The sequence below is a fragment of the Monodelphis domestica genome, chromosome 4 (assembly GCF_027887165.1).
Source record: "Monodelphis domestica isolate mMonDom1 chromosome 4, mMonDom1.pri, whole genome shotgun sequence".
Classification (NCBI taxonomy): Eukaryota; Metazoa; Chordata; class Mammalia; order Didelphimorphia; family Didelphidae; genus Monodelphis; species Monodelphis domestica.
The window spans coordinates 145,897,424-145,909,930 of NC_077230.1; positions in this window are offsets into that span (position 1 = coordinate 145,897,424).

Here is a 12,507-nt window from a genome sequence, read left to right on the forward strand (position 1 = left end):
AACCCAACCAGACTTAATCCCATCAAAGCTTCTAGAGGGCAGAGAAGTTCAAGCTCCAACACCCCTACCCCACAGACTGCACCGAGAGATTTATTGACAAAACTCCAAGTGTGAAGGTGGGAAGAAAAGGCCAAAACCACACAAAAAATGAGAGAAGCAAGAGCTCAGGCAACAGGAGGGAGTAAAGAAGGGGTAAATAAGAGCAAACAACAGAAAAAGAAGAAAAAAGAAATTACAATAGACAGCTTCTATATAGCCAATGAACAAAGAGCAAAAGGAACAGAGAAGGATGAGCAAAAGCCAAGCAAAAAAGAACTATCAGATCAAGGGAAAAGTGTTACAAGTTGCTAAGAAGAAGTCATTCAGATACCATAGAACAATAGTGAGGATAACACAGGATCTGGCTGCATCCACACTAAAGGACCAAAAGGTATGGAATAAGATATTCTGGAAAGCAAGTGAACTAGGTCTACAACCAAGGATCAACTACCCAGCAAAACTGACTATATTCTTATAGAGAAAAGTATACTCATTTAACAAAATAAAAGAATTCCAAGCATTTGTAAAGAAAAGACAAGACCTGAACAGAAAATTTGATGTCCAAGCACAGAACGCAAGAGAATCATCAAAAGGTAATTAAAAAAGAGGGAAAAACAAAACAAAACAAAAACTTTTTGTTAAAAGACCCAATAAGTTAAAATGATATATATTCCTATAAGAAAAGAGGTCATTGGTAACTCTTAAAACATTATTATTACCTGGGTAGCTAGAAGAATTACACTTAAAGGTAACAGTGACAAACTGTATAGCATGAAATGCTAAGACATAAATATGTATATAGATATATGTATGCATAAATAAATATATGAAGGAAGAGGGAGAACATCAATACATTGGAAGGGTAAAGAGGTTGGAGATAGGAAATACTCAATTCTTGCATTGAAATTGACTCAAAGAGGGAAGAACAATCCAATCCATTGGGGAAGAGAATAGATTTGTGCCCTATAGTGAAGTAGAAGGGTAACAAATGGACTGGAGGGAAGGAAAGCAGCACAAGGGAGGGAGAGGGAGGGAGAGGAGAGAGGAATAGTTTAAAAAGACTGTAAAGAAAATAAGAGGGAAATAAGAAGAGAGGGGGATAGAAAGTGAAGTAAAATAAGGTGGGAATTAGGGGGACTGATTAGAAATAAAACATTGGTGTAGAAGGAAATGGTAAAAGAAGAAAAAGCAGGACTAAGAGTAGAAATCAAAATGCTGGGAAATACACAGCTGGTAATCATAACTCTGAATGTGAATGGAATGAACTCACCCATAAAACACAAGTGAATACCAAAGTGGATTAGAATCCAAAACCCTACCATATGCTGTCTACAAGAAACACACAAGAGGATGGAGTCAAATGTATTGGGCATCAACTGATAAAAATAAGGCAGGAGTCGCAATCATGATATCTGACAAAGCCAAAATAAGAATAGACCTAGTTAAAAGAGATATGGAAGGTTATTACATCCTGATAAAAGGCAGTATAGACAATGAGAAAATATCAGTACTCAACATGTTTGCCTCAAATGGCATAGCATCCAAATTTCTAAAGGAGAAATAAGTGGAGCTCAAGGTGAAATAGATAGAAAAACTATACTGGTGGGAGACCTGAACCTTCCTCTACCCAAACTAGATAAATCAAACCAAAAAATAAATAAGAAAGAGGTAAGAGAAGTGAATGAAATCTTAGAAAAATTAGAGTTAATAGATATGTGGAGAAAAATAAATAGGGACAAAAAGGAATAAACCTTCTTTTCAACAACACATGGTACATTCACAAAGATTGACCATGTATTAGGACATAAAAACATTGCAAAGAAGTGTAAAAGACCAGAAATAATAAATGCAACCTTCTCAGATCACAATGCAATGAAAATAATAATTAGTAAGGGCATATGGAGAGGCAAATCAAAAATTAATTGGAAATTAAACAATGAGATTCTCCAAAATAAGTTAAAGAACAAATCAGAGAAACAATTAATAACTTCATTGAAGAAAATGGCAATGATGAGACATCCTTTCAAAATCTATGGGATGCAGCCAAAGCATTATTCAGGGGGAATTTCATATCCTTGAGTTCATATATTAACAAATTAGAGAGGGCAGAGGTCATTGAATTGGGCTTGCAAATTAAAAAAACTAGAAAGTGAACAAATTAAAAATCCTCAGATGAAGAATAAATAAGAGATCCTAAAAAATCAAAGGAGAAATTAATAAAATTGAAAGTCAAAGAACTATTGATTTAATAAATAATACTAAAAGCTTGTACTTTGAAAAAACAAATAAAATCGACAAAATACTGGTCAATCTAATTTAAAAAAGGAAAGAGGTAAACCAAATTGATAGTATCTAAGATGAAAAGGGAGATCTCACCTCTAATGAAGAGGAAATTAAGTCAATCATTAAAAATTATTATGCCCAATTATATGGCAATAAATATGCCAATCTAGGTGATATGGATGAATATTTACAAAAATATAAATTGCCAGACTAGCAGAGGAAGAAATAGACTACTTGACCACATATCAGAAAAAGAAATTCATCACACCATCAAAGAACTCCCTAAATAAAAATTCCCAGGTCCAGATGGATTCACAAATGAATTCTATCAAAGATTCAAAAACCAACTAATCCCAATATTATACAAGCTATTTGACAGAATAAGCAAAGAAGGAGTTCTACCAAATTCCTTTTATGATACAAATATGGTACTTATTCCAAAGCTATGCAAGTCAAAAACAGAGAAAGAAAACTATAGACCAATCTCCTTAATGAATATAAATGCAAAAATCTGAAATAGGATACTAGCAAAAAGACTCCAGCAAGTGATCATGAAGGTTATTCACTTTGATCAGATAGGATTCATACCAGGAATGTAAGGATGGTTCAATATTAGGAAAACCATCCACATAATTGACCCTATCAAGAGGCAAATCGACAAAAATCACAGGATTATTTCAATAGATGCAGAAAAAGACTTTGACAAAATACAACACCCATTCCTACTGAAAACACTAGAAAGCATAGGAATAGAAGGTCTTTCCTAAAAGTAATAAACAGTATATATCTAAAACCATGAGCAAACATCATCTGCAATGGAGACAAAACTAGAAGCCCTTCCAATAAGATCAGGAGTGAAACAAGGATGCCCTTTATCAACTCTATTATTTATGATTCTACTAGAAACAGTAACTGTAGCAATTAGAGAAGAAAAATAAATTGAAGGTATTAAAATAGGCAATGAATAGACCAAGCTATCACTCTTTGCAGATGATATGATGGTCTACTTAAGGAACCCCAGAGAATCAACCAAAAAGCTACTTCATCAAAGTTGTAGGATAAAAAATAAACCCACGTAAGTCATCATCATTTCTATATATCTCCAACACATTTTAGCAGCAAGAATTAGAAAGAGAAATTCTATTTAAAATTACCCTCGACAATATAAAATACTTAGGATTCTATCTACTGATACAAACACAGGAACTATATGGACAGAACTGCAAAACACTCTCCACACTATTAAAACTAGATCTAAAGAATTGGAAAAACATTGACTGCTCATAGGTAGGACGAGTTAACATAATAAAAAAGACCATCTTACACAAATTAATTTACTTATTTAGTGTCTTACCCATTGAATGACCAAAAAAAATTTTTACTGGATTAAAAAAAAACATGACAAAGTTCATTTGGAAGAACAAAAAATCAAGGATATAAAGGGAAATCATGAAAAAAAAATGCAAAGAAAGGAGGACTTGCAGTCCCAGATCTCAAAATATACTATAAAGCAGTGGTTATCAAAATAATTTGGTACTTGCTAAGAGACAGAAAGGAGGATCAGTGGAACAGACTTGGGGTAAGAGACCTCAGCAAGACAGTCTATGACAAGCCCAAAGATACCAGCTTTTGGGACCAAAACTGAGTATTTGATAAAAAAAAAAAAAAACTGTTGGGAAAATTGGAAGACAGTATGGGAGAGATTAGGTTTGGATTAACATCTCACACCCTACACCAAGATAAACTCAGAATGGGTGAATGACTTGAATATAAATAGGGAAACTATAAGTAATTTAGGTGAACGCAGAATAGTATATTTGTCAGATCTTTGGGAAAGGAAAGACTTTAAAACCAAGCAAAGGCTAGAAAAAATCACAAAATGTAAAATCAATAATTTTGATTATATCAAATTTAAAAGTTTTTGTACAAATAAAACTAATGCTGCCAAAATTAGAAGAATGTAACAAATTGGGAAATAATCTTCATAACAAAAACCTCTGACAAAGGTCTAATTATTCAAATTCATAAGGAACTAAAACAATTGTACAAAAAATCAAGCCATTCTCCAATTGATAAATGGGCAAGGGACATGAATAAGCAATTTTCAGTTAAAGAAATCAAAAGTATTAATAAGGACATGAAAAAATTTTCTAAATCTCTTATAATCAGAGAAATGCAAATGAAAATAACTGTGAGGTATCACCTCACACCTAGCAGATTGGCTAACATGACAGCTATGGAAAGTAATGAATGCTTGAGGGGATGTGGCAAAGTTGGGACATTAATGCACTGCTGGTGGAGTTGTGAATTGATTCAACCATTCTGCAGGACAATTTGGAACTATGCCCAAAGGGAGCTAAAAGACTGTCTGACTTTTGACCCACCATACACTGCTGGGTTTGTACCCCAAAGAGATAATAAGGTAAAAGACTTGTACAAGAATATTCATAGCTGCACTCTTTGTGGTGGCAAAAAATTGGAAAATGAGGGGATACCCTTCTAGTGGGGAATGGCTGAAGAAATTATGGTATATGTTTGTGGTGGAATATTATTGTGCTCAAAGTAATAATGAACTGGAGGAATTCCATGTGAAGTGGAACAACCTCCAGGAATTGATGCAGAGTGAGAGGAGCAGAACCAGGAGAACATTGTACACAGAGACTGACACATTATGGTACAATTGAATGTCATGGACTTCTCCATTAATGGCAATGCAGTGATCCTGAACAACTTGGAGGAATCCACGAGAAAAAACATTATCCACATTCAGAGGAAAAACTCTTGGAGTAGAAACACAGAAGGAAAACAACTGCTTGAATACATGGGCCGAGGGGATATGGTTGGGGATGTAGACTCTAAAGGAACATCTTAATGCAAAGACCAACAACATGGAAATAGGTTCTGATCAAGGACACATGTAATACTCAATGAAATTGCATGGTGGCTGCCAGAAGGGTGGGGGGAAGGGAGGGAGGGAAATAATGTGATTATTGTAACCAAAGAATAATGTTCTAAATTGACCAAATAAATTAATTTAAAAAATAAAGTATACTCCATGAGCTTTCAGGAAATTTAATGAAATTAAAACTGTTAATTCAGGTAGGAGGGAGTAAGTAATTACTGTAGAATAGTCATTCCTTGTCATAACCCACAGAGAAGCATTGGTGAAGTATTGGCTCCATTCCCCTCTTTCTAACACTCCATGATATTTTTACAGGCCCCTTCTCCCTGCTTAGCCACCCAAAGCAAGTACTTCCTTCCTCTACTCTCTAGATAATGCTGGGGATGTGGGGTGGGAGTGGGGGAGTCACTGGCAGCTTGTAATTGCAATTTGGGTATGTAAACTTGAAAATTTTTGCCAATCCTGCCATGGAGCACCACTCCAAGAGAGGCTATAAAAATATAAAGCCATTGATTCTAAAGAATCTACTTTTTCTTTCTGATGGTTCAGAAATAATCTTTTGATAAACAAAAGAGCTTGTTATTTTTTCTGTTTTTCTATAAGTCTAATAGAGCCTGTTGATTTTTTTTTTACAAACTAAACAATAAAAAATATGGGATGAAGAGAGAATGAAGTCTTCTAGGTCAACAGAAAATTGAAGACTCCATCTCATATTTCAGCAGAGGTATCACCATTGTCAATAATGCCAATAGTGCCAAATTCATGATCCTAGCTAGCATTTGAACAATACTTCAAGGTTTGTGAATGCTTTACTATCCCATTTGACCCTCACAAATCCCCTGATATTGTTATCTTTATTTTATAAATGAGGAAACTGAGGCTACAAGAGGTTGTGCTTTACTCAAAATAACACTGACTATTAAATATCTAATTATTATATTGGATTATAAAAGGATTATATGTATTATATATTATATATGAAAGGATTATAAAAGCTACCCTTTATATAATATTTTAAGATTTACAAAACTTTTTACAAATACTACCTCATTTTATACTTACAAGTAGCCTGTGAGGTTGGTGTTATTATTAACTGAATTTAACAAATCAGAAAACTAAGGCAGACAGGGTAGTAAAATTTTTTGTCCAGAATCACACAGCTAATAAATATTTGAGACTCAATCTGAATTTAGGACTTCCTGATTCTGAGTTCAAAATTCTATACACTTAACATCCCTTAGCTGCCTAATTCAAACTTGGGTCTCTCAATGTCATCTACCTTACTTTACTGTTGTCAGTTAATACTTCTTTTGGATCTACTGCTACCTGGGAATGCCCTAGGCAGAGGATTAACTAGGAAGAGGTTATGAGGGCTTTGTCCAGGGCACCGAAATCAAGAAGTCAGTTTCACTAGCTACCCCAGCAATATAAAAACAAACTCAGTTTAGCAAAGACTCCCCTTCTTCTCCATATCTCAGTTGAGTTTCTATTTGGTCCTTCCTTGCTCTTTCTCCACCATCCCATTCTTTATCTCTATTGTAGCAGATCTCTGTGCTCAGTGGGATGTTTGTTTCTTGGGGTGTATGCCTGTACCAACTTAAAAGTCGATTTGAGGGCATGTTTCCTGCTCTTTACCCCATGTTAACAAATTGCTTGTTGTGGATCAGGCACTAGGTGCTATAATTTGACTGCTGATTTTCTCAGCATCCCTGGGTAGAGCTTACTCAGAATCTTTGTTCTTCCATTTCCCATTTCAATAAAAATAGAGTAATGACTTCTTATTCCATAAAAATGAAGTGTGATAATAAATTATTATATACTTTTCGACAAGCCAGATGAATAGATGGAGGGCAAGAGGACACTTTAAAAAAGGACAAAAAAAGGAGGGGAAAAAAGAGAAAGCATCAAATGAATCTGAGGAAACACAGATGTCCAGAACAGAGGTCCTGTCTGCCAAAATAGTTCCTCTGAAATTCTCAACTGAGTCAAAATTCCTAGCATCTTTCCCAGACGGATTTGCACCGCTCCCTAATATTGTCTTAGGTTAGGTCAAGCAGTCCCAAGCCTGATAAGTTGAATCTTACTGAAATGGAAATAACCATTGTTCTTTGGCATGCAAAATTTCTCTTAAACCTTGTCTAAATAAATGATTTCTCTTTCTCGCAAGTTAACATATGCTCTCACAGAATTCCACATTAAAGAAATGAGAAGAGTACTATTAATTGCCTGAATGTTGATTGTTCAAATCATATGTTAATTGGTAATATCTGTGTTTAGTAGGCTTTTTTTTTATGTGTTAAGTTACATTTAACTAGCCTCATTCCTAAGATATCAGAAGTTAAGCATTTGGAGAATTTTTTTATCTTGTTTAATTGGATTTTTTTATAGATTTGTAGACTGAGGCAGTATAGCATTATTATAGTAAGGTAGACTTGGTTATGTTTAATGTTCTAGACATTAAATAGCTGTGAGTCCCTGGGCAAAGCACCTAACTTTTCCAAGCCTTAGTTTCCTTCTATGTAAAAATAGCATTACCATAACTCATAAGGCTGTGATCAAATGAGATAATATATAGAAAATATTTGTAAAATCTTAAAATGTTATATAGAGAGCTTTTGTAGATTATCAATAGGTGAGTAAAATGAGAGAAGAAACTGGTAGGATGCTGACCACCTATTAAGTGAATGTTCATAATTTTTTTCATTGTAAAATTGCCCAGAGATCCTTTTCTGAAGTAGTCATTTAAAATGATAGAGATCTCTGGATAATGCTGTTAAGGTTAGATAATAGTGAGCCTATGAGTCATAAACATGCCACTTCAATCCAAGAACGAGTAACTATAACCAGCTCTTTGGCAGATCCTCCCATTTTTATGGGGTTTTCCACCCCCGCTTCAACAGCACACACCTCCATTGCCCAAGCTGGCAAGTTTTCATAGCAAAGTAACCAATTTCAGGAAGAAGAATACCTAAATCCCACAAGTAAAAGAGAATGACATGCTTAACTTTTCCTGTACAACCAATGAAAAAGTAGAACTATGTGAGAACTGGATATCGCCTATAATTTGGGCTAATATAACCATATCTGGGCTACAACTCAGCATGTAAAAGTACAGCCTCAGGAGGATGTTCCCGGATCTTCTATCTTTGATGGCGTAGAAGTTGACTTATTTCTCTGTACTTGGAGATAATTATTTCTTGCTTTTGTTTTTCAGCGAATTTTAACTAATACACCTGAAAAAAAGATTTGGAATTCTATTTTTGACTCCTCTGCAAGGACTTGTGCTCCTGTATTCATTACTCTCATTTTAATTGTGCCTTAGTCACTCTATCACATGCCCAGTTGTCCTCATGTAGCACAAGCACATTTTTTTTTTAAAATCAGGGCTTGAATGGATTCAGGCTGTCATTTGTCTCATTACTTCAGGAACAGCGTTACCTCACTAGTTGAGCAACCACAGTTCCTATTTTCCATGACTAGCTCTGACTCACAGTCTGACCTCAGGAAGGGGCATTTCCTTCATCTTTAGTCTCTGGAACTGTAAAATGGGAGAGATGGCCCTTGTTACTTATTAATATTACTAAAATGGTCTGACATGTTGGATAAACTAGTACACTCCTTCAATTCTCAAATTTTCACCAACTGAAGGAGTTTGAAAATTTGAATTTGAAAAAAAAGATAAGAAGACTCATAGTTGTTTTCAAGAAGACCTGATGATAAAAAGCTACTCTTGCTGCTGCCGTTGTTGCCAATACTCTCTCATCATATATTATTTGCTTAATAAATATTTATTGATTGATTGATTGAGTTTAGCCCAGATAAGATTAAAATGTAATTGATAAATATTTCATGAGTAAATAAAAACATAAAACAACATAGATAATGTTAATATGTGGATTTCAATATTTTCTCACCTCCTTTTTTCAATAACAAATAGAAAGGAATTTTGACAATTATTACCTGATATTCTCAATTCAAATCCTCTCCCTCCCACTCTCCTTGTGGCAAAAAATAGGTTGATATACATCATACCAATGCTGTCATGTAAAACATATTCCCATATTGTCCATGTCATGAAGAAAGACACATATCATACATACAATAAAAAATTCATGAGGGAAATGAAATGAAAAAATGCCATGCTTTGATCTGCAATCAGACTCCAACAGTTCCTTTGGCTGTGGAAAGCATTTTTCAATCATGAGTCCCTTGAGATTATCTTGTTTTCCTAATAATCGTTTAGTTCTTCACAGCTGATCATCGTACAATATTTCCATCATTGAATAAAGTGTAATTCTGGTTCTGTTCACTTTGCCTCGGTTCATATGTCTTTCCATGTTTTTCTGAAATGGTTTTCTAAGTTGATAAGTGGCCTTGGTTTCTATTTGAATTTGACCCAACTGGTCTAGATAGGCTGACATATTGATTGGCATAGGGAGTTTCTTCATCTGGGTATTCCCAATCCCAATAAAATTACTGGTCTAATTATTTTTTCTTTCCTCATTTAAAGATTGGAAAGTGCCTCAAAAGACATCTCATCCAACATCCTTTAAGGAAAACGAAATGGAAGTTCATTGACTTACCAGTGGCAACATGGATTATCAACTTCAGAGGTGTGACTCCTGAAATTTTTCTTCTTTTCACTACTCTAAACAGGAACTTCAGTAAGAATTAGTAGATTAGGATTAAGATGATCTAAATTCAAATTCTGACTCTGCCATTTAGACCTTTTAGGAAAGTCATTAATTTTACTTCTTTGGGCCTCAGTTTCCTAATCTATAACTATGAAGACACTGGATTAGGTGGTTTTACAAGTACTAAACTGATATTCTTATTATTTAACTGTCATTGGAGCCTAGGTCACTGAGCAAGTTAGTGTCAGAAAATCTGGATCTCAGTCATGTTATATAATATTCTTTAATGAGATTAGAAAACAAATTACTTGATGTAGGGGATCCTTACATTGCAATTCTGATGAGTCTGAGACCCAATCTAGTGATTATAAGGTCCTTCTTTACATTTAGTTCATTTGTTATTTATTCAGCAATATGCATGTGTAGAAATATGGAGTCCTAAAGAAAAAGTGGAATTGAGATCTATTTTTTCTTTTATAAACAGAACAAAATAAAAGGCAATAGCAGAATCTGTTGTGCTGAATGTTAAAAAACAAAACAAAATAAAACCCTTACCTAAGCATTTTGGAATCAGTACTGTGTATTCCAAGGCAGAAGAGAAGTGCTAGGTAATGGGGAGTAAGTGTCTTGCCTGGGGACAAACAGCTAGGAAATGTCTGAGGACAGATTTGAATCCAGGACCTCCAGACTCCAGGACTGACTTTCAATCCACAGAGTCACCTAGCTGTCCCCATGGAGAGCAAATTTTAAAAGGATGCTTCACATTAAATAAACAACATTCTGAGACTATGAGTATATCATGAGAAAGGTCCTGAGATAATATATTTTGATGGAAGAAATACCATTTTTAGAACTACTAATGGGGGCTGGGGAATATTTGGTGAGAAGGAGATGTGGTTCTTTTATGAATTCTTTTGCATCTTTCTTTTTAATCTTATTACATGTTTCTCTTCTGGAACACTGCTAAAACAAAACATGCATTACATCCATCTCAGACCTGTTTTTGTTTTTTTGTACTTCTAAATACCTATTGTTTAAGCTGCTTGTGAGACGAGAAAGATGGGCCTTGAGAAAATCCACTTTATGGGCCCTTGCACAGGAGTGAGTGATGGATAGAGCATGGAAGCAGCGTTAAAAGCCATTTTCTTTACTCATTTTAGGCCATGAGGGTACTCTCTACAACTCTCTGGCCACCAGAATGAATAAGAAGGATAGGCACATGCACACAAACACACACACATGCACACACACAAAGACACACATATATACACATACATACACCTAAGGTCTATCATTGATTTAAAGTGATTGATGACTAGTCTTGTCTGATTGGGTTGAATTGTTAAGCCATCCATCATTCCAAACCAATGCTATGCTCCACAGTCCAGTATACAGTCACATAGAGTGAGAGGCTTTAGTGAATTTTTTCTTTATTTTATTTTAGTTTATTTTTGCCAGAGGGAGTGACACTTTGCCTCAGAATATCAAACTTTAGGAAGAAAAAGTTATACTATTATGTTAGAAGCCCAGTTATACTAAAAGTTCCATATACACGCACATTGAATCAACTCCCAAGATCACTTCACCAATAATTTTATAACAGATGAAATAATAATAACAAAAACAACAAAAATAATGGATGGCCCAATTAATGAGAAATTTATTCTTAAAAAAATAACAACATAAAATTCCATAAAGGAAGCTCCAAGTGATTCAGTGTACCTGAAAAACACATCATAGAACCTTTATCCTTTAGCTTCCTTCCTTCTTATATGGATCAGAACTTCATACAGTCTGATCCCAATTTCCTAGGGAGTTAACCCACTTAGTTTTGGGACTCATCCTCTATTGAGTTGAGAAGTCTTTCTAAGTCTGCAAGTGCAAATCCCTCCATTTCACGACATTTCACCAGTCCTACAATAGATCAGACTATTCTCCATATTCTAAATGGTTTTTCACATGGACCACCTTGCCATCTGCACCGCTGCTTCCACACTTATTTTTCCACCCCTGCCCCTGCTTTTTTACCCTTTGCTGTGGGAAGAAGAATTAAATCAATGGTATTTAAGTTGAATGCTGGGTGGATTAACTCATCATCTTTGTGATTTGCTAAACTATACTTTTATATATATATATATATATATATATATATACATATATATATATATATATATATATATATATCTTTAGCCATACCCTCTTCCTGAGGGGAAAAAAAAACAAACCAAAATAAACCAAAACTTCTCCCTTCTCTTTGTATCCTCTAGCCCCTTAGAAAGTAAGAGGACAAAGTCTCTGTATCACTTTTGCATCTATATACCCTGAATTTAGCTTATCACTTAACACTTACACTTAATTTTTTCCTTTCATTTCTCCATTCATTCATTCATTCATTTACCAACAGTTTTGGTTATTGGGAATAATAACAATAGCTGATATTTGTATTCTTTAAAGTTCTCAAATCTCTTTATAATCCTATTTGGTGCTCAAAACAACGCTTTAAAACATTAAGTTAGTGTGATCATTAGCCTTAATTTGCAACTGAGAAAACAAACTCAGAGAAATTAGGTGTCTTTTCCAGGGTCACAGAACTAGTAATTTTTTGAAGTGGCATTTAGACACCAGATTTCTGGAGTTCAAGTCCAGAGT